Source organism: Xenopus laevis, chromosome 9_10S (genome assembly GCF_017654675.1).
Source record: "Xenopus laevis strain J_2021 chromosome 9_10S, Xenopus_laevis_v10.1, whole genome shotgun sequence".
Taxonomy (NCBI): Eukaryota; Metazoa; Chordata; class Amphibia; order Anura; family Pipidae; genus Xenopus; species Xenopus laevis.
In genome coordinates, this window is record NC_054388.1 from 25,660,510 (window position 1) to 25,683,870 (window position 23,361).

At 43.2% G+C, this 23,361-nt stretch overlaps 1 protein-coding gene across 6 annotated transcripts in view; it reads right to left on the bottom strand.

The window, feature by feature from the left end:
* The window catches only part of slc16a3.S (solute carrier family 16 member 3 S homeolog), a 63,006-nt gene that overhangs the window by 34,118 nt on the left and 5,527 nt on the right, over positions 1–23,361 (bottom strand). For 4 of the 6 annotated variants that reach the window (XM_018240525.2, XM_018240523.2, XM_041577656.1 and 1 more), the window contains exon 2: positions 16,291–16,448. The gene's annotated coding sequence lies outside the window, so the exon portion shown is untranslated. Of the gene's footprint in view, positions 1–2,850; positions 3,085–16,290; positions 16,449–23,361 lie in introns of all 6 variants that reach the window. The other 2 variants (XM_041577657.1, XM_018240524.2) reach the window with 2 other exon arrangements.

Genomic DNA, 23,361 nt, shown 5'->3' on the forward strand with positions numbered 1-23,361 from the left:
GGTCCACTTTTATTTAACTTGTTCATTAATGACCTAGGGGAGGGTATTGTAAGTAATGTATAAGTGTTTGCAGATGACACAAAACTATCCAGCCCAATAAATTCCATACAGAATGTGGCATCCTTGCAACAGGATATTGACAAACTGGCAATTTGGGCAGCTAAGTGGCAAATGAGATTCAAGGTTGGTAAATGTACAGTCACGCACCAAGCCACTTATAGCTTTAATGGGACTGCACTAGGCAAATCCATTATGGAAAAGGAACTTGGAGTCTTTGTAGATGATAAACTTGGCTGTAGAAAGCAATGCCAGTCAGCAGCATCAAGGGAAAATAAGGTCTTGAGCTGTATTAAAAGGGTTCATGAAGCAGGAAGCGGTCATTCTTCCACTTTATAGAGCACTGGTAATGCCCCATCTAGAATATGCTGTACAGTTTTGGTCTCCATCACTCAAACAGGACATTATTGTATTAGAGAAGGGCAACTAAGCTGGTAAAAGGTATGATAAATCTAATGGTGGCCATACACGGGCAAATAAAGCTGCCGATATCGGTCGTTTGGACCGATTTGACAGCTTATCTGCCCGTGTATGGGGGCTTCCGACGGGTCTTCCCGATCGATATCTGGCCACGATATCGATCGGGAAGGTTGGATTTTTACCCGACCGACCCGTCGGAGCCCCTTGGCGCATCGTAATTCGAGAAGGGCAACTAAGCTGGTAAAAGGTATGATAAATCTAATGGTGGCCATACACGGGCAAATAAAGCTGCCGATATCGGTCGTTTGGACCGATTTGACAGCTTATCTGCCCGTGTATGGGGGCTTCCGACGGGTCTTCCCGATCGATATCTGGCCACGATATCGATCGGGAAGGTTGGATTTTTACCTGACCGACCCGTCGGAGCCCCTTGGCGCATCAAATTCGAATTACCCCCGATATAGCCATGCAGTTAGTGGCATATCGGGGAAAGATCCACTCATTTGGCGATGTCGCCAAACGAGCGGATCTTTGAGTCTATGGCCACCTTTAGCTATGAAGAAAGACTGGCCAAATTGGGGATGTTCACGATAGAGAAGAGGCGTTTAAGGGGTGATATGATAACTATGTATAAATACAGTATATAAGGGGATCTTATAATAATCTCTAATGCTTTATTTACCAGTAGGTCTTTCTTTTTTTACAGTGAGAGCTGTGAAGATGTGGAATTCTCTCCCTGAATCAGTTGTACTGGCTGATTTTTTCCCCCTCTGAGGAAAATTGGAGAGGCTTCAGATGGTTTTTATTGCCTTCCTCTGGATCAACTGGCAGGTTAAAGGAGAAGGAAAGTCTAAAATAAAATAAAGCTTTAATTATTGGCCATAAAATGTATATATTACCAGCAAGCATTTCTTCATTCTTGCGCTGTAATAATTTTTCAAATAAGTGGCAAGCTGCACAGAAAAGGATGTCTTTGCTCCAGTTCATAAATCCTTCTAATCAGGGCACACGCATGTGCAATCCGTCTAAGAGGAGCCCTGCGCAATCGCACTATGATTTCCTGTCTTCCCCGAGAAGAGATGACGTTCGGTTCCGGTGATCTGCCCCTTTGTCATCCCTGACCTCTCGCTCTCTGCATTTATTCCCTCTTGATTGATGTTCCCCTTTGCCTGGTAACAAAGGGAAGCTTTGAAGCGAGCAGAGGACATGCAAATATACCCAGCATTCGGGTCTGTAAAACATATTGGGGCACTTGCAGGCTTATTCAAAGTATGTGCACTATAGATGCGACACCAATGCTTATCACTGTGTAACGAAGTTTACGCGCTTGTTTGGTTACACCACAGGGTCACGGAAGAGGCGCATGCGCACTAGAGACAAAGCGCAGGGAGGCAATTTGAAAATGGCGGCACCAAAGCTTTACACTATAGAAAAATTTTGGAATGGAAGTGCACAAAAACAGTAAAGCCATTGCAATTTTCAATGCGGCATTTCAGGAGGGGTATAATGGCAAAGCGAAAGAGGGAGGTTATTTTTTTAACTTTTCTTCTCCTTATAAAAAAGTTAAAAGGTTGAACTTGGTGGACGTGTGTCTTTCTTCAACCAAACTTTAATGTTACTATGTTTTGCCACTGCATGTTTTTGTTCATTTTTCCATATAAAGCAGTCTTTCTTTAAGTGGTCTGGCTTTTTACAGTGAAAAACCACACTCTGCTCTGTGCATCTCCTTTTACAATTCTGGTGCTTGTTTCTTTCACAGCTATGTTTTCCTTTCTTTGATTATATTGATCAATTAACTTGCCTTTGACATATTCTAGAGTTATTTCTGGACTGACTTCAATGGCATTTATCAAAATTCTCTCCCTGAATCAGTTGTACAGGCTGATACATTGGGTTGGATTGCTTTTTAGCAAGTGAGGGAATACAGGGTTATGGGAGAGCTCATAGTGCAAGTTGATCAAGGGACTAGTCCAATTGCCATTTTGGAGTCAGGAAGGAATTTTTCCCCATCTGAGGCAAATTGGAGAGGCTTCAGATGGTTTTTTTTGCCTTCTTCTGGATCAACTAGCAGTTAGGCAGATAAAAAAACAAAAAACAAAGGTTGAACATCCAGTGTGTCTTTTTTCTACCTTACTTACTATGTTACTATGTTATATGATTCAGGAAGGCTGTATAGAAGGAGAGCTGCTAAATGGTTGTCTTTAATTTCCTCTCCAATTCCTCTGGGCTGTTCTGCAATTTCTAAAGTTGCATTTAAATGTTCCTGTATTTTCTGATTTTTCTGCAGTCTCATGCTGTATAGCTTACGCAGCAGGTACAGTTTACTGTTTAAGTTTGATCTCTCATGGAGTGCCTGCAGTGCATTCCACATACCTTCTGCTGTAGATTCTTTCTTGATGTGAATCAGTTGATCATCTTCCACCAGTAGGCTAATAACTGCTTTAGCCTGTCTGTTTCTTTTATCCCACTCCTCAGGATTGTTTTCTGGTCTCTTTCCATAGCTGAAAGTTGCTGTTATTCAGCTTTGCTATGTCTTTCTCTCCAGAGATTCTCAGAACCAGATACCAGTGGTGCTATGATCTGGACCCATAACCTGTAACAGAGAAGCTGCACATGCAGTTCAGATCAGCTCTCTGCTAAGTGAGGACAGACACACCAACTTCTGTGTGAACAATAACTTGGTTGCTTTATAGAACTCAGCATAACATGTCTGCAACAGGAACTTTTCATAGAGAGCATACACAGGTAGAAAAAAATCACACAGAGATACAGGTCAAACATGACATGACATTGCTAATCATCAATAGAGCCTCCCTGCATTAAGTAACATGCACTGGAACAATCTCTGTCTGTTGTTTTCCAACACTTTCTAGTGTTGGCTGAACCTCCTAGGGCCTACAAATGCATCACATTTAGATGGTCCCAATTATTACAGATGTTTTAATGTAGGGCTGTGGTTGAAATAAAGAGCTGGGGCTGGACCACTGAAGATATGGGCAGGCTGATGTTTCAGATATGCAATTACATTTTTAGAGTTAGAACTCCCCTTTGTGGTTTGGCTATCAGACTGGGGCTTGCCAGGTATATAAAAAATATTTAACCCTTTAAGTGCCACAGAACGTAGAATCTACGTTCTGTGGATCAAAGGACCAAAGTGCCACAGATCGTAGATTCTACGTTCTGCAGCACTTCCGGGTTTGCGAGTGGAGGAGCGGCTGTTAGAGCCGCTCGCTCCGCTCCTTCACGATCCCCTGCCCCTAGACAACGAGCAGAGCAGGGGATCGTGTGGCCCCTTGGGGCGCGATCGCCCAGGGGCCCCAAAGCAGCAGCAGGGACGCGTTTCCTATGCGTCCTGCTGCTGCCTGCGCTGCACTTCCGCCCAGCTCCGCCCCCCCATGGCTGCTGACCGTTGGAGCTGGAGATCTGCTGCGTGGGACCCTTTCTCATGGATCTGATGCATCTACCCCAGGTAAGTGTAACATTTACACACACAAAAACACACCAACACACACTTATTACAGTAATATACACTTACATTCACACTTACACACACTCACACATAGATTTTTGGGGATTGGGGGGGTCACACACACTCACAGCACCCATGTACACTTGCACACGCGCACACGTGCAAATAACATGCAATTTACCCGTTGTGCACACGCATATGTACATATATGGCTTTGTGGCTTTTTTTTTTTTTTTTCTTATCGCATCGTCTCTTTTTGGGCTAAAAAAAATGTTTTATTGCCGTTCCGAATAGCGTATTCGCTAACCGTACTGTGCAATAGTTTTTGTATGTTATTTTGGTGGTATTGCAATTTTGGGTATTTTGGTGCATTTTTAGCCATTTTATTGAATTTTTAGCCATTTTATTGCATTTTCAGCTCTGCATTTGTGTTGTTCACTTGTTTCTGTCCGTATAATCGATTTGGCCCAGCTAAAATATTCAAACGGTAATTCTGGTGGCCGATTACACTAGTGTGGAAAAAAAAAGCATTGATTTTTGTGGTTTTATTAGTTTTTGGTAATTTATTTGCATTTCACACTGTTCTGTGTTTGTTTGTTTTGCCTATGTAAATTTTATCTACTATATATCCATTTGTGGGTCTCTGTGCGCCACATAGTTTGGTATATCTATGCATATTGGGCATCAAAGTGTTCAGTAGACCCCTGGCGCTCATATTTAGGATGTTTTATGCTGATAAGCTACGAAATGTGGGGCATATAATGGGGTAAAATTCAAGCTTTGTGACGATTTTCAGAAATTTGATAAAAACCGTTATGTTCAGCATTGCTTTGCAGTTTGGCAGTTTGCAGTAGAAACACTTATTTACCCATATTGGATTCGTCAAAATGTGTACTTTCTGAAAATATATGGTTTTCTGGGGTCTCTGTACTGTTAGGTGGTCTAATGTCGCATAATACACACACCGGGTGGTTATATTGCAGCAGCCAGCGCGTCAGCCGTGAAAATGTCTATACATATTGTCATTTGGGGGTCTCTGTGCGCCACATAGTTTGGTATATCTATGCATATTGGGCATCAAAGTGTTCAGTAGACCCCATGCACTCATATTTAGGATGTTTTATGCTGATAAGTTACGAAATGTGGGGCATATAATGGGGTAAATTTCAAGCTTTGTGACGATTTTCAGAAATTTGATAAAAACCGTTACGTTCAGCATTGCTTTGCAGTTTGGCAGTTTGCAGTAGGAACACATATTTACCCATATTGGATTCGTCAGAATGTGTACTTTCTGAAAATATATGGTTTTCTGGGGTCTCTGTACTGTTAGGGGGGTCTAATGTCGCATATTACACACACCGGGTGCTTATATTGCAGCAGCCAGCGTGCATCAGCCGTGAAAATGTATATACACTATTGTCATTTGGGGGTCTCTGTGCGCCACATAGTTTGGTATATCTATGCATATTGGGCATCAAAGTGTTCAGTAGACCCCTGGCGTTCATATTCAGGATGTTTTATGCTGAGAAGTTACGAAATGTGGGGCATATAATGGGGTAAAATTCAAGCTTTGTGACGATTTTCAGAAATTTGATAAAAACCGTTACGTTCAGCATTGCTTTGCAGTTTGGCAGTTTGCAGTAGGAACACATATTTACCCATATTGGATTCGTCAGAATGTGTACTTTCTGAAAATATATGGTTTTCTGGGGTCTCTGTACTGTTAGGGGGGTCTAATGTCGCATATTACACACACCGGGTGCTTATATTGCAGCAGCCAGCGCGCGTCAGCCGTGAAAATGTATATACACTATTGTCATTTGGGGGTCTCTGTGCGCCACATAGTTTGGTATATCTATGCATATTGGGCATCAAAGTGTTCAGTAGACCCCTGGCGTTCATATTCAGGATGTTTTATGCTGATAAGTTATGAAATGTGGGGCATATAATGGGGTAAAATTCAAGCTTTGTGACGATTTTCAGAAATTTGATAAAAACCGTTATGTTCAGCATTGCTTGGCAGTTTGGCAGTTTGCAGTAGAAAGACTTATTTACCCATATTGGATTTGTCAGAATGTGTACTTTCTGAAAATATATGGTTTTCTGGGGTCTCTGTACTGTTAGGTGGTCTACACACACCGGGTGGTTATATTGCAGCAGCCAGCGCGTCAGCCGTGAAAATGTCTTTACATATTGTCATTTGGGGGTCTCTGTGCACCACATAGTTTGGTATATCTATGCACATTGGGCATCAAACTGTTTAGTAGACCCCTATGTTTATATTTAGGATGCTTTATGCTGGTAATGATACATGGACAATACGATGCTGGAAAGTTGAAGCTTTGAGGCAATTTTCAGAATATTTCACCAAAACCGACAATTGTGGGAAAGCCTTGCGACTCAGTAGTTTGGAGCAGAAAGGCATGGGTACCCATTTTAGATTCGGTAGAATGTGTAATTTCCAAAAATATATGGGTTTGGGGGGTAAACATATATTTCTGTGTTTTAACCCCACAAAAATGCAGTCAATGTGTTTATTTTTCATTAGATGAAGTTACCCACAGGACTATTTGTATGCGCTAACTTCATTTTGAGGCCTCTAAATGCCAGATACTTTGGTAAACCTATGCACAGTGGGCACCAAACTGTTTGGAGGACCCCTGGCAATCACAATTTGGGTGCTTTTTTGTGATACATAACGATACATGGGTGATATGGTGCTGGGAAGTTGAAGGTTTGAGGCAATTTTCAGATATTTCACCAAAACCGACAATTGTGGGAAAGCCTTGCGACTCAGTAGTTTAGACCAGAAAGGCATGGGTACCCATTTTAGATTCGGTAGAATGTGTACTTCCCAAAAATATATGGGTTTTGGGGGGTAAACATATATTTCTGTGTTTTTACCCCACAAAAATGCAGTCAATGTGTTGATTTTTCATTAGCTGAAGTTACCCACGGGACTATTTGTATGCGCTAACTTCATTTTGGGGCCTCTAAATGCCAGATACTTTGGTAAACCTATGCACAGTGGGCACCAAACTGTTTGGAGGAACCCTGGCAATCATATTTAGGGTGTTTTTTCTTGGTGCGTAACGATACATGGGTGATATGGTGCTGAGAAGTTGAAGCTTTGAGGAAATTTTCAGATATTTCACCAAAACTGACAATTGTGGGAAAGCCTTGCGACTCAGTAGTTTGGACCAGAAAGGCATGGGTACCCATTTTAGATTTGGTAGAATGTGTACTTCCCAAAAATATATGGGTTTTGGGGGGTAAACATATATTTCTGTGTTTTTACCCCACAAAAATCCAGTCAATGTGTTGATTTTTCATTAGCTGATATATTATTCAAATTGCAGGTGAGTGATTGCTCACCAAAGTTAATCACATCTCAAAGGAGATAATTAACTGATTAAAATACAACTGTCACTTAAATTAAAGTGCACTTAAATATGGAGTGTGAGAATTGTCTGAACAGAAACCAGGTCTAGGGATACTGAGCAAAGTACCCCATCTATTGCCCACTGGTCAGCAAATTCTTTCAACCGACCAGTAAACACTGCTTGGGTGTACTCTGCTCGGATGCGGGAACGCACCAGCACTCGGAACAAGACCTCTGCTGGCAGAGGATTCCCACCTTCCAAACATTGCTTTCTAGATTTATGGATGACTAATTTAGCTAAAGCCAGGAGCAAGTTGGAGAGAAGGTCTTTCTCTTTATTGTCTCGGGATACTGGGCGTCCAAAAATATAAACATGAGGGGAAAAGTGTAACCAGAACTGCAGGTAAAGCTTCCTCAAAAGAGCCAATAGAGGTTGCAGTCTGGCACACGTAAAATAAGCATGAAACACAGACTCTCCTTTGCCACAGAATGGACAAGCAGCTGGGGAGTCTGTAAAACGAGCTAAATACTCTCCCGTGCTCAATGCACCATGCAGCACTTTCCAACTCAAGTCTCCAGTTGGTCTAGGCACCAAACTGGAATAAAGAGCTTGCCACTGAGGTCCTTCACCCTCATTAAGCACACGTCTCCAGATGGTATCATATCGGGAGATGAGGGCAAGGAAGTGTACAGTGTGAAGCATTAGAGAGTACAACAGCTTTCTTGTTATATCATGAAAGCGTGTCAATGGAAAATTCTCCAACTGGCTCAAGTTGGGGGAAGGAGGTGCTTGGGGGGATTAACGGGTTTTAGGTGCTATTATTATGTCTGGAGGTGAGGATTTCCAAGGTGGACGTGGCTCTCCAGCATGTAAACCCCATCAATGAAGGTGTGAGAATCAGGAGAGATTGTGTCCTTGATTTCCTTGAGAAGACGGTGTGGAACCCTAGTGGTGAGGAATCCCATGCGTTGCATAACTGCTTGAGAGTCCACCCAATCTGATTTCTCAAAATCCAGGAGATCTCCAACTCTGGTTAACCGAGCCTGGCAAAGGCGACGTCGGATGCTGATGGATTCTAACATCCTAGTCTTAAAAGATGGATTGTAAAGTAGGGGCTCATTTAGAATGTCTTCCCCTTCAATGGCTCCTTGCCTTAACACGGATACCATGCTCCAAGTTTTTAGCGTGTCTTGGTAGTAAGCCGGCAGGGTTGAAAGGTTTCTTAGGAAACCCTCAGGTTCAATTATAAACAATTGCCGGTCATATCCCATATTTCGTACCTGGCGATAAAAACTCGATGCTAGAGTACACCACTGTGGAGAAGGATCTGCATACAAGTATCTCTGTATTTGCTGGAGGCGGAAGGTGTGCACTTGAGAACGTATACACACGACTCCCTGCCCTCCCTCTTTCAATGGGAGGCTTGAGACACCTGCAGAAACCCAATGCTTTCCTATCCAGAGAAAGTCCAGTAACCTTCTCTGGATCTTAGCAATGAATTCTTGGGTTGGGCTAAGACATATCAGCCGGTACCAGATCTGAGAGGCCACCAGCTGATTAATCACCAAAGCTCTCCCCCTCATAGAAAGTACTTTAGCAAAACCCTTCCACTTTCCAAGGCGCGTTAGAACACACTCCTCAAGTTCAATGAAATTCTGTGAGACAGGATACTCCTCAGCTGATAGGTAGACGCCTAAATATTTAATGATTTTACTCTCCCACGAGATGTCACGAAAAGCAGGAGGCAGGAAATCTACCTTTAGAGAACCCTCCAGAAGGCCTGAGCTCTTGGACCAGTTGATCCGGGCAGATGAGGCAGCAGCGTAGACTTCTTGACACTCTTGTGCCCGCTCAAGATCAACTAGGTCCTGGGCCACAAGAATTACATCATCAGCGTAGGCTGAGAGAACCACCCTCATGTCAGGTTCTTTGAGCACCAGTCCCGTGAGCCTTTTCCTTAAGAGACACAGGAAGGGCTCAATGGCCAGCGAGTACAGTTGTCCCGACAAGGGGCATCCTTGCCGAACTCCTCGTCCAAAGGCCAGAGGTGCAGTCAGAGACCAGTTGATTTTAACTAAACACTCTGCAGAGGCATACATTGTTTTCAGGTAGCCCACAAACTGTGGGCCAAAGCTATAGGCTTGCAGAGTGCCTATAAGATATTGGTGATCCACCCTGTCAAATGCCTTCTCTTGATCCAGAGAGAGAAAAGCAAGAGATAGACCAGTCCTTCTCGCAAAATGTAGTAAGTCTCGGATTAAAAAGACATTATCAAAAATTGTCCGACCGGGGACTGTATAGGACTGGTCAGGATGAATCACCTCTGCCAGCACAGATTTGAGCCTAAGTGAGATAGCTTTGGCCACGATCTTATAGTCTGTGCTAAGCAGTGAGACTGGTCTCCAGTTCTTAATAAGACGGAGATCCCCCTTCTTAGGAAGTAGTGATAACACTGCTCGACGACACGAAAGTGGCAACTCACCTTTCTTGAAGGCCTCAGTTAGGACCCTATGGAAATCAGGGCCCAGAGTATCCCAAAAGAACTGGAAGAACTCTATGGTCAGTCCGTCAAGCCCAGGAGATTTATTGTGGGGCATTAAACGGAGTGCTTGAGAGAGTTCATCTAGAGTGATTGGTGTTTCCAACCTCTCTTTTCTCCTCTCACTGACCACTGGAAGCCCATCCCATAGCTCCTCACAGGCATCTGGAGAGATGGGATCTGGAGAAAAAAGGTTTTGATAGAAGGACCGGGCTCTGTCCCGGATAGCCTCCGGATCCTCAAGGGGGGTTCCATCCTCCGCAAAAAGGCATGCGATTTGTTTTCGGTTCCCCTTCTTCCTCTCCAGAGCATAGAAGAATCGGGAACCACGATCCATATCACAAAGTAACTGCATCCGGCTTCGCACAAAGGCACCACGAGCCTGTCGTTGTTCCATGTTACGCAGCGCTTCTTTCCTTTCTAGATATTCACACTGAAGGGCTTGGTCTTCAGAGCCTGATAGCCTTTGCTCAAGATCAAGCACCTCCCCATTCAGTGCCTCAATCTCTGCATTGCACTGCCCGCTCACACTTTTGGTATACTCTTGACACAAGAGCTTTAGGTGAACCTTGCCTACATCCCACCACTGGTTCAATGTGGCAAATTCATCCTGAAAGGCCCTCCAGCCTCTCCATGTATCCCGGACTGACTTTGCAAAACCCTCATCTTCTAATAAACTGTTGTTAAAGTGCCAGTAAGCAGCTTTTGGCAGAGATGGTGCGATTGACATTCTCAGGGATACACAATTGTGGTCTGAGAATGGTGCCAATCTAATGGTGCTCGACTGGGCTCGTGACATGAGATGGCTCGATATATATATCCTATCAATCCGGGATTGAGAAACATGACCATCTCTCACCCTGACATAGGTAAAAGCAACCGTCTCTGGGTTCTGTTCTCTCCAGACATCAACCAAGGAGAAATGAGCAATTAGTTCTCGCAAAACGGACTCAGACGAGTCTCTTTTCTTGGGTACATTGCGATCTCGAGCATCAAGGGTGTAATTAAAATCACCCCCTATAATCAAGGCTTCATCAGAGTCAATTGTCTCCATGTAGGCTGACAAACTTTCAAAGAAACGTGCCCTCTCTGGTCCGGTAGTAGGAGCATACACATTCATTAGATTATATGTTCTACCTGACTCCCGGACCCGAAGATGCAATAGACAGCCAGGGATGACAGAGGTAGCATTCAGGACCTCTGGCTGGAAGGAATCTGAGAAAAGGGTCACCACCCCGCATGATGTCCAAGTGAGGTGATTAAAAAAGACCCTTCCCTTCCACTCCAGATTCCAGCTTGCTTCAAGCTCTGGAGTGGTGTGGGTCTCTTGGAGGAAACTCACAGAGTACCCTCCTTGACGAAGAAAGGAGAGTACCTGAAACATTCGGAAAGGATTCCGACAGCCATTAGTATTAAGTGTGCTTATACTCAAGGCCATTACTGAGTCTTAGGAAGTGCTTTAACCTTCATCAAGGTCTGATGAGACAAACATTTTTTGTGAAACTTAATTATACGGAGATATTCCGCTGTTCCATAGTTCTTGGCCTCTTTTATGACCTTAATGTATTGTCTCACAGAATTGATAACTAAAGGCAAATCATGCCACTTCTCCAGAGCCATGTGCATCTTCTTCTCTAATTTAACACCAAGGGTGCTCTCAAGAAACTTTTTGAGTTCCTCAGCAGGGATGATTGGGGTAGAAGGATTTGCCACTCCTATGTCAACCTCCTCTTCGATGTTCCCCTCATCCATGAGCTCTTCCTGGCTAAGGGATTGATAATCTCCCCTCTCCACTAGAGCTTTGAGAATCTCTCCACAAGTTGTTACAGGAAAAGTATCAGAATCACTTTTCTGGAGACCCTGCAATGGCTCAGGTGTTCCCTCAACTTCACTTGAAACACATTTGGAAGTGTTTGACACAGGAGCAACAGAACTAATTAGCTCCCCAGCAACAGGTAGAGCTTTGGAGGCTCGATGGTTAGCCTCTGCCCTCTCTACTACCTCCTGTGCTTTCTGGATGGCAATAACATTTGGGTCAGTTGAAGACAAGGGAGGAGAGATTTTAGCATGAACAGTAGAGGTTGTCTGGCTACCCTCCACCGTATTTACAACTCCACCCTCACCATCCTTCCCAGCAGTTTTATCTGCAGGGTCCTGTATGGGGGTTAGCCCAATATTCTCCCCCTCCTGGAGTGAAATACCCTGAGGCACTAAAAACTGAGGCTGGTTGCAGTTGCCAAATCTCAGCACCTCAGGAACACTGACTGCCCACTCTGCAGGAGTCTCATTAGGTGTCTCTTTACACTCCAAGGGAAGATCTTCCAAATGACTTTGAGGCAGATACTGCACCCCTGACTCTGTGGGGAAACCAACACTGCCATGTTCACGGCCATGCAGACCATTAACCTCATTATTCCCCACCTGGTCTGGAGGCAAGAGTGCATGGTCTGACACCGGTTGATCGTGACCAACAGTTGGGCCAGACAATGTCACCACATGAGGAGCAGAAGTTTTGCTACCCTTTTTACCCTTGGATGGGGGTGCCCCATCATTAACCACTGATGCCCATTCCTCAGGTACCAGCCAGTTTGATTTAAATTTCCTCTTTTTCTTGGCATCTGAAGAGGAAAGGCCACTATCTGCCCCAACCCCAACAGGTGTTGCAATCATGGGTACCCCCACACCTTCAGGGGTGCCCATAACAGGGGTACACTTTTTGTGGTAGGAACCACTGTGACCCTGGGGGAAGCTTTGACATGTTTTCCCCCCTTCTCTTTTGCCGCAATTGTAAGACATGCTGCAGCCTTAGATGTCTTCAGTGAAGAAGGAGGAGGTTTGGATGTTGTAGAGGTGGGTTGTGTAACAGCCACCTTGAGGTTCTTTAGTGAAGGAGATATCCCCTTTGAGGACCCTGCTGAAATAGTCCCAGCAGGATAAGATGTTTTATTTGAGGCACTGGGAGCAGGAACAGGGGCTGTGGTCTTAATTTGCCCTTTGGGGCAACTCTGGCGAGTGTGCCCCAGGTTCTTGCAAAGGAAGCACCTCACTTCCTCTGTGCTGTAAAAAATTTTATACAGCACCCCTTCAAATGGAACCCCGAAAGACCCCTCAATAGTGTCTTGCCCCCGAGGTAAAAGTAGTTGCACCTGCCTTTTAAAGGAAAGGACGTGCCTCAGTCTGCTCTCCTTACATCCCAGGGGAATTCTAGACATATTTGATTTTAACTCCCCAAGGGCTTGCAGGTGGGGGTACAATAAGTGGTCTTGCAGGAAGGGCGGCACATTAGATAAAACCACCCTTGTGCCCAATCCTTCTAGGGGTTCTACAGGGACATAACTCCCTCCCACTGTGATACCCCTCTGTACCAGAGTATGCACTGCAGTTAGAGTACGGGCAAAGATTATGGCTTTCCCATACATTTTACTTGCTGCCACTACTGCAGAGTGGCCCACCACTTCAGCTGCAGCCTTTATATAAGCCTCTATGCCATGAGTGCTTGACATTAGGCATCTGACCCCATGCTTCCTTGTAAGCTTCTCTACCCCAGCAGTGACTTGGCTTGGGTTGCTGCCAGTAGCTACCGCGTGTGCAAATGTTTTAGCAGGGGTCACATTGGCTGCAGCAGCAGAAGTAGAGGCAATGGGGCTTTTTGACATGGGCTCTGACTGGTGTTTCCTTGCAGAGCTACAGCTGGGTTTTTCAGGTCCTTTTGCTTTAGAACCAAGAGATGTTTTTTTATAACTTTCCTTTTTATTCCCTCCCATTATTTTACACAACACCACACAAAAAGAAAGCTTTATACTATTGATTAACAAAAAAGTAAGTTTTAAGTTGAGAAGCTGTGGCAGGGAGAGGGTTAATGTGAGCAGGTGCCTGGGAGCTGCACTGCTGCTGCTGGAAAAGATTTTATATTTATACTTATATTAAATCCTTCTCCCTTTAGCTTTCTCTCCTCACAGAACTGAGTGCAAAATCAAAATATCCACTCAATCTGTACAAAAATTAAACAATTTGTGCTGAAACAAGAGAAAAATGCAAATGAAACTGACACCCAGGTGCGGGGGAGGGGTAGGGGATCTAACAGTGAGTTTGTAGCCCAGAGCAAGTGAAAGGAACTGGGCTAGGAATCACTCACCTTCAGGGTCAAAAGAAAAATCGATTTTTAGTAAAGAAAATCAACTCAAAACTTCCCAAATTTCACCCACCAAGTGGACAACACATTCACACACCAAGTGATAACAAAAAATCCTGTCTCAAACAGGAATTTCAATGCTTAATTCAGCACTAAACAGAGAGCTTTCTCCTGTGTGTTGATCTTTCATTAGCTGAAGTTACCCACGGGACTGTTTGTATGCGCTAACTTCATTTTGGGGCCTCTAAATGCCAGATACTTTGGTAAACTTATGAACAATGGCCACCAAAATGTTCAGAGGAACCCTGGCAATCATATTTAGGGTGCTTTTTCTTAGTACGTAATGATACATGGGTGATATGGTGCTGGGAAGTTGAAGGTTTGAGGCAATTTTCAGATATTTCACCAAAACCGACAATTTTGGGAAAGCCTTGCGACTCAGTAGTTTGGACCAGAAAGGCATGGGTACCCATTTTAGATTCTGTAGAATGTGTACTTTCCAAAAATATATGGGTTTGGGGGGTAAATATATATTTCTGTGTTTTTACCCCACAAAAAATGCAGTCAATGTGTTGATTTCTCAGTAGCTGAAGTAAAGTCCTGAACAATTTGGATGTGCTAACTTCATATTGGTGTCTCTAAATGCCAGATACTTTGGTAAACCTATGCATAATTGGTATCAAACTGTTCAGTGGACCCCTGGCAATCATATTGCAGGTGCTTTTTCTTGGTACCTAATATAGTTTGGGATATGCGGAGCAGCAAAATAAAACCTTTGAAATGATTTTTCAAAATTTTGAATTTTATTTTGAAAAACCGCTATGTTCAGACAAGCTTTTCTGTTTGGTAGTTGGGAGTAGAGAGACATAGTTACCCATTTTGTAATCGGCAGAATGTGTACTTTTCAAAAATGTATGGTTTTCTGGGGTAAACCTATGGTTTCAGGATTTTTTGCCTTGGAATCTAAAGCATGCCGTTTTCTGCCTTAGTGCTTTCAAAATTCAGTAATATACTGCCGGGAGTTTTTGCTGTACAGAAGTCCTAAATCTCCCTAAAACTATACATATCTGGTATTGGCACGTTCGAGAGACATAAGGCTTTCCAAATCAGTTGGATATTCATCTGTAAAATGAAATATTTTTCTGGTATAAATTGATATACGATGAAAAATGGTAATTTTTCTTTTTTTTTTGGTATTTAGCACTATAAATTTTTTTGCACAGGTGGAAATACATGAAAACTCAGATTTAGAAAGCTCAGTTTCTACCGAAAAAAACAATGTATAGTTTTCCTAGGTAAACTATAGGTTTCCCCTCAGAAAATGCCCTTAAAGTGAGAGAGCACAAAATGCTTAAAAACGGCTGGCATTTCGCGTAACCAAAATGTGAAATTCTGCTGGCACTTAAAGGGTTAAAAAAGAAAAAAACAAAAAGGAAAATAATATGTTAAATGTAAATACTATACAGACCTAGAAGATTAGCAGGCAAAAAACAAAATTTACATGTGGCTAGTCAGTTGACATACAAAAGAGAAAACAAATGCAGAAAGATGATAAAACATGTAGTTTCTTTCGTTGCTGAATGAGGAAGTAGTTTGTCTTCATTTGCCGCAGTATAACCGCAAATTCTCAAACAGGAAACAAGTTAAGGTCTGATCAAACAATACTAATTTATACGACACCAATAGTGTTACTTAAATGCAATTTACCATGACAGTGGCACATAGTCCTATCAGTTAGATTTTAGAAGCACTCCCACAGCAGGAGGGCGATAACTGTCAACAGGCGACAGTCTAACCATTGGGTTATTTGGGTTAATAAAGACTTGCCTGGGATTTACAGGTGTTTACAGTCAATGGTCTCATGCTCAGATCTAACCAATTCTTTGGAGACTATAAGTGTGCACATTGCAGTTTGATACTAGAAATACCTTTGCATAATTAAATTATTTCGACTATCCACTTTTAATGCATTTGTTATTTTACCCACAGCACTGCCATGTTGCAGATCAGCTGCTTTTGGCAGCTGTCTGGTGCTATGGGTCAAGAAGATAGAAATTACCATGTGATGGCAACATGTCAAAACACCCATGTGCACGAGTCCTTATTTTACACAACATGAAGGCTTTTGCCACGTTCAAATATGTCAAGAGTGTCCATTCTGGTTACAGATGAAGGAATAGAGAAGCCAATTTTTTAAAAGAAAAATTTTGCAAGTATAAAGTCTTCAAACTGTAGCCACTGAAGGATTAAATTGGATATCTAAAAACCCACTATATTTGTGAATACATACCACCAAAACTTGTCTCTTGATTAAGTGTCTTCACTGCCTTTGGAGGCTTGGTTTCAGGGCTTGCATCTGGTAGATTCAAATTCTTTTAACAGATCTACTGATAATTACTTTCAAGTTTCTGATGCTCTTTACTTCATATGGATTTTCTTTGCTATAATCTACAAAACAAAGAAAAAAAGTGAATCAAAATATATTCCCTTTATTCTACTTAAGCATTCTAGAGAAAGTTTAGAAGCATTTAACAATAGTTACACACAGGGGGTGGGTGTATGATCTGCTAATCTGAATATTCACCAATTATAAAGCAGCCTAACTAACATTTCAGTTACCAACTGATAAATAATTGTCCACAGCAACAACAGCTGTATTGTGTACTATGAGGAACATATTCCTAGTAGATAAGCCAGGGCCTTTCCTGGGTGTGGAGTATAAGTGCTTTTTTATTCCATAAATTTATAGAACAAGTTCACTGTTTTATTATTATTTCTAAAGTGTATTTTTAAAAAAGAAGTCTGTTTTTCAGGCAAACTATCTTCATGGAGATTCTGCATAATTTTCCCTGGCAAATTATGCCAGCATAAGGAAATTATGACTTGCTTTGATACTTGCCAGAAGTCAAGAATTTTTGATATCAATTATTCAGAATGTTTTGATCTATATTGTTTGAGGCTTAGAGAGCTTGCACACTGTGTTGTAATATATTTTTTAAAAGACTAGATTATTTCAAAAGAAAAATAAAAGAAATAAACTCTGCTGGGGGGGTTCATTTCAACCTGCAGAAAAAAAAAATTGTACTTAAAACTGGGCAGAGGTAAAAAAAAAATAAAAAATACGTTAAAGTCTTTCCCTTAGTATGTTTTATGTATTTATTAGTTTTACAAGCATGAGACCTACTATCCAAAAAATGAGGCCCTGGTGTTTTCTGGATAAATGAGTCTTTCCATAATTTGGATTTCCATACCTTATATCTACAAAAAAGTAAAAAAGTTTCTAATATGAAAACACCAATGTACTTGTTTTGCCTCCATAAGTATTAGTTACATTTTTTGTTATGAATACAAGGTTCAGTTCTATTTTGGGGGGCGGGTGGAGTAATTTAGATTTTTTTATTAAAATGGGGTCTATAAGAGATGGACTTCCCATAATTCAGGATCTGTTATGGATCTTTTTGGAAATTGGAATTTCCGATTACTAATCCCAAACCTCTGGTAAATTAAAATTCAACCATTTGCTAGATAATACACCATCTGGTTGGGACCAGGCCCAGATTTGTGGCAAGGTCACAAAAGACCCAGGCCTAGGGCAGCAGAATTTTAGGGGGCAGCTGTCAGGATGGCACTCCTGTCTCCAACGGTGCCGCTTCCAAGATGGCGGTGCCCATGAACCAAGTGGGCCAACGTCAGCGTGATGACGTCATGTGCCCGGCGCAAAATTCAAAAAATTCAAGAGCTTGCCTAAACTTTGACTTTCCTATCTGCCTGCCTTTGGACTTCTGTCTGGATATGGACCATGATTACGCCTGATCTTATTTGTGCCGCAAACTTTTACTTTAACCCCTAAGGTTTCCTCCTTGGTCCTGATTACTCCCGCTGGGAGCCGATAGGCCCCCTGACATTACAATTGGGCCATGGACCCCACTGAGGAAGCTATTGCCGGATGTCGGAAGAGCACTTCGGGGGCTGGCGTCCTGCATGGAAACTTGCGGCTCACAGGTAATCCTCCCTCTGCAATTACTCCTTCAGTAGCGCATCCCTCCTCCACCTGGCTATAATGGGGACCCACAAGCCTGTCTGTCATGACGAAGCCAGTCATGTCTGACAAAGGGGCCCGCAGCACAAGACTTGAATAAACACGCAGGGGTCCGCCCTGTGCATGTTGGGACTTAAATATATGGATTATCGTTCCTGATTATTACCTGTTCCTGTGGTGTTGGGGTTACCCTGGCTTTGTCTGCACAATCCCTCCAGTCAGAGGAGTCCATTTTGCCAAAAACATTGTTTACCTGCTACTCCTCTCCACCAGGTGTCCCTCACTGCGGCAGAGCTGCAATCCTTGCCCTCAGTGTAAACATTTTGCGAATGTCTTCTGCAAGAAGTCTGCTGAGACTCTCCATCCTCATCGCTCTTACGACTGTCCCGTTGAACTTCACCCAGGTACCATGTTCCCCATGGGGCGTACCTACCACATGCCTCCTGCTGAGACTTCCGCAATGAATGAGTATATCCGAGATAACCTCCAGCATGGATTCATTAGACCCTCCTCTTCTCCTTACTGTTAGGTATTCTTCTTCAAAGTAAAGAAGGATGGCGGGTTGCATCGATGGTATTGGTTACAGGGGCCTCAAAAAGATCACAGTGAAGAACCGATATCCGCTACCTCTCATCTCTGAGCTATTCGATCCCCGAGGAGCTTACAGCCTAATCCGCATCCTAGAGGGGGACGAATGGAAGACAGCATTCAACACCAGAGATGGGCACTATGAGTGCCCTTTGGCCTTTGCAACGCTCCCACCGTCTTCCAAGAATTTGTGAACGACATCTTCAGAGATCATTTGGGGCAATCCGTAGTTGTGTACTTGGATGACATTCTAATCTTCTCCAAAGACTTGGAAACTCACCGAACCCGGGTGAAAGAGGTACTCTCCCGTCTGAGAGAAAACTCCCTTTTTTCCCCAAGTTGCAGAAATGTGTCTTCGAAGTGCCCAAGATTCCGTTCCTGGTATACATTATCTCTCATGAGGGGTTCGAGATGGAACCTTCCAAGGTTTTGGCAATCCAAGACTGGCCTGTCAGGGGGCCTATCAGCTCCCAGTGGGAGCAGTCTGAACGAAGGAGGAAGCTTAGGGTTTGTGGTACAAATAGGGATCCGGAGAAATCGTAGTCAATATCCAGGCAGGAGGTGAATAGGCAGGCAGATGGTAGCAAGGTCAAGGTTCAGAAATCCAGGAATCAATATCAGACGAAATATCAAGCACCCAGGAATGCACATTATTGGCTATTATCATTTATTATGCTATTATCGGCATTGAACCTGTGACCTTGGCATCTATTTCAAATTGCGCCGGTGACGAGACACGGGTGCCACTACCCACGTGGGAGGCATGGGCGCCGACATCTTGGGAGCAGCGCAGACGGAAGCGACATCGAGCGCTCTGGACATGGCTTCTCCCCACAAGTACCAAGGCCATCCAAAGATTTGCCGGTTTCGCTAACTACTACCGACAATTTATCAAGGGGTTCTCCTCCCGTATTGCTCCTGTCTTGGCTCTTATAAAGAAGGGAGGAAAACTGAATGCCTGGCCCCCTCATGGTCTGGAAGCCTTCCAGTCCCTGAAAGATTTGTTTGCTTCGGCTCCTGTCCTTCGACATCCTGACCTTTTGCAACCCTTCAGTGAAGTAGATGCTTCTGACATCATGGCTGGTGCCATCCTCTCTCAGAGACAAGTCGCAGATGGGAAACTTCACCCTTGTGCTTATTTCTCTAAAAAGTTCTCTTCTGCAGAGCAAAATTACGACATGGGGAATCATGATCTACTTGCACTCGAGGAGCTACTAGCTACTAGCTTCCACCCTCCTGGAGTCTTTAGAGGGTTACCGAAAAGCCAGTTTGCCAGAATTAGACGCATTACATCTAATGACGATTTGTACAATCAAGAGTCTGATAAAAAGGTGGAAAAGTTCAAAGAAAAAGGATACAAACATTCTGAACTTTTGAAAGTAAAAAATGTGGTTTTACAATGTTCTAGAAAGGAAATGCTTAATAAACAGAGACAGGAAAAAAGGCAGGTAGCTAGGATACCTTTCACCACTGTATTTGATTCTAATTCTAAAATCATTAAGAATACTGTGTTGAAATATTGGGGGGTTGTGAGTGCTGATGTAAAATACGGGAATCTTTTCAGTACACCTCCATTATTTTCATACAGGAGAGGACGGTCAGTAGGGGACCTAGTAAAACAAAAGGCGGTTCAAGGAACCACATTGCAAAGTACCCTTACAAGTATCAAACTACAGGGCACCCACCCTTGCCACAATTGTGGACACTGCAGTGGGATCATTGCAGGGGACACGGTTACACATCCCCTTAAGGGTTCTAAGATCAGTATAAGAGGTTGGTTCACTTGCGACACTAAGGCTGTAGTGTACTACAGGGCACCCACCCTTGCCACAATTGTGGACACTGCAGTGGGATCATTGCAGGGGACACGGTTACACATCCCCTTAAGGGTTCTAAGATCAGTATAAGAGGTTGGTTCACTTGCGACACTAAGGCTGTAGTGTACTGTATAAAATGTCCGTGTGGACTTGCTTACGTTGGGCAAACGAGTAGATCAATAAAATTACGCTTGAATGAACATAAAAGCACAATACGCAATTACCATCCCCTGTGGACCAAAAGGATGTAAATGAAACCAATAAAAAAAGAAGGGAAACGGCCTTGGCCAGACACTTTTTTGATAAAGGTCATAGGGTGGCATAACTAAGATGGTTGATTCTTGAAAAAATTACCCCAAATAATCAGCAAGATAATAAAAAATTATTATTCCAAAGGGAATGCCACTGGATCTGGGCATTGCAGACAAGGGTCCCACGTGGATTGAATGAGGAATTCAATCTAGCTTGCTTTCTCTGAGATCCCTTGCTACTTTTAAATATATCTACAAAAGGTTAATATGTTGCCTCTCCTCTCTATTTTGCAGATATTGAGAAATTGAATCGATTTGTTGCAAAGGCAAGGTAAAAAGTAATCTTTTTGATGTGATAAGACTAAGGGCAAGATAATGTTTCAAGCCTGGGCAGAATGCCACAAAGTTTTTAATGGTTTTTACGCTCTATTAAAGGAATTTTTTAATGTTTATACTAATATACTATTTAACTTTGTTCACAGGATTTTTTCAGTATAAAATTTTTTTCTCAACATTTGTCTAATATCTTGGGAACTTTATTGGGACTTTTTTGGACCTTTTTACTTATGGTGTTTTCACTGATGATTAATTATCCATGAATGGTTTTTCTAATTGTATTAATTAAGGGTTAAGTTATCAATCATGTGTGGGTAAATTCATGAATATGCATTAAGGTATGTTTAAAAGGTCCACTTTGTGGTGTGATTTGCTGTCTGACGAAGGGGCACGCCCCCGAAACGTAACGTTGTAATAAACACGCAGGGCTTAGCCCGCATGCATGGAGCTCTGAGTGCCGGTTTTCTTCTATTACTCGAGGAGTGGCGACATTTCCTGGAGGGAGCCCCTCACCCTGTGACCATTTACATCGATCACAAAAACTTACGAGTTCATCCAGACTCTCAAGAGATTGAATCCCTGTCAGGCACTCGTTACGTATCGCCCAGGCTCCAGAAACCGTATGACGGATGCCCTATCCCGAAGGGCACATCAGTGAAGATCACAAGCCATTTGTTCCTCCCACGTAGATCATTGCTTCCCTATTCCCAAAACTGACCAGCCAGATCCTATCTGTCCAGTCGTCAGCTCCGGCTGATACCTCCATTGGTATGATTTGCGTGCTATCTGAATTCCGCATACCCATGGAAGTAAGCTAGACATCCAGGTACTCAAAACTCAAATCCTCTGGTGGCCTTCCCTATGAAGGATGTGAAAGACTTTGTGGCGGCCAGTGCCTCGTCTAAGTCCAGCCACTCTCGCCCCAGGGGTATATTACAACCTCTGCCCACTCCTTCTCGTCCTTGGACTCATTTGGCTATGGACTTTGTTGAATTACCACCTTCCAAGGGGAACACTGTGATATGGGTGGTTATAGACCACTTCAGCAAGATGGTGCACTTTATCCCTCTTCGCAAACTTCCCTCTTCTTCAGTGGTTCATTGAACAGATCTTCCGACTCCATTGCTTCCAGCTGAGATAGTATCTGACAGAGGTTCCCAGTTTGTGTCCAAGTTCTGGCGCTCTGTGTAAAAACCTGGATATCGCTCTTCAATTCTCTTCTGTCTATCACCCTCAATCCAACGGGGCAGCTGAGAGAGTAAACCAAGCACTGGAACAATTCCTGAGCAGTCATGTATCCCTCTGCCAGGACGATTGGGCCGATCTACTTCCCTGGGCGGAATTCGCTCACAATAACCCCCGCCATGCCTCCACTGGAGGATAGCCATTCTTGACCGTGTAAGGACAACATCCTCAAGCTTTCCATCAGGACTTCCTCTTCTCTGATGTTCCAGCAGCCAATGATCATGTAGCCCACATGTCTGCCATTTGGTCGGCTACCAAAACCAACAATATAAAGTTGGGGACAAAGTGTGGTGGCTCTCTACGAGGAACATTCATCTCAAGTTTCTTTCCCCCCAAATTGAGCCCAAAATTTGTTGGTCCATACTCCATTGTGGAGATTATTAATCCTGTGGCTGTCAGACTTCAGCTTCCCCCCCCCCCCCGAGATGTGAATCCCTAATGTGTCTTTGGTAAAACCAGCCATCACTAATCGATTCTCTTCTTCTTTCGGCTATCTCCGTGGACGGTCAGCAAGAATACAAGGTAGAGAAGATGTTGGATTCAAGAATATCTAGTGTCTCTACAGTTCCTGATCCAATCGAAGGGTTTCGGTCCCGAAGAATGAGGTTGTATAAAACAGGCTGATGTTCACGATCCCAATCTGGTATGGGAATTTTACAAAACAGTTTCCAAAGAAACCACAAGATGGTGGTCCAGTGGCCCCCCCCTGGGGGAGGGGGTACTGTCAGGAGCGCCACGACCAAGATATATACATATATACACACACATCACATTTCCCAATGACTATCTGAAGCTTTTTCCACTACAATCACACCTTTGTATCAACTTCCATTGTTACAACATTCTTTTATAAGTGGCCAGACTTTACTACTGACAGGAACAGTGAAGCATATTATAAATGTAATAAATGTGTCTTTGCACAACCTCATCTCTTTAGCAGTGAGGAGAGGGTTAATTTTACTTTGCATCTTTGTATGTCCTTTTTACAAGTGTCACAAAAAAAACCACAACATGAGTCTGTTCATAATGAAACAAAATATCACGTTAGAAAACGAATGCATTTGAATGCTTTACCTAATTCAGTT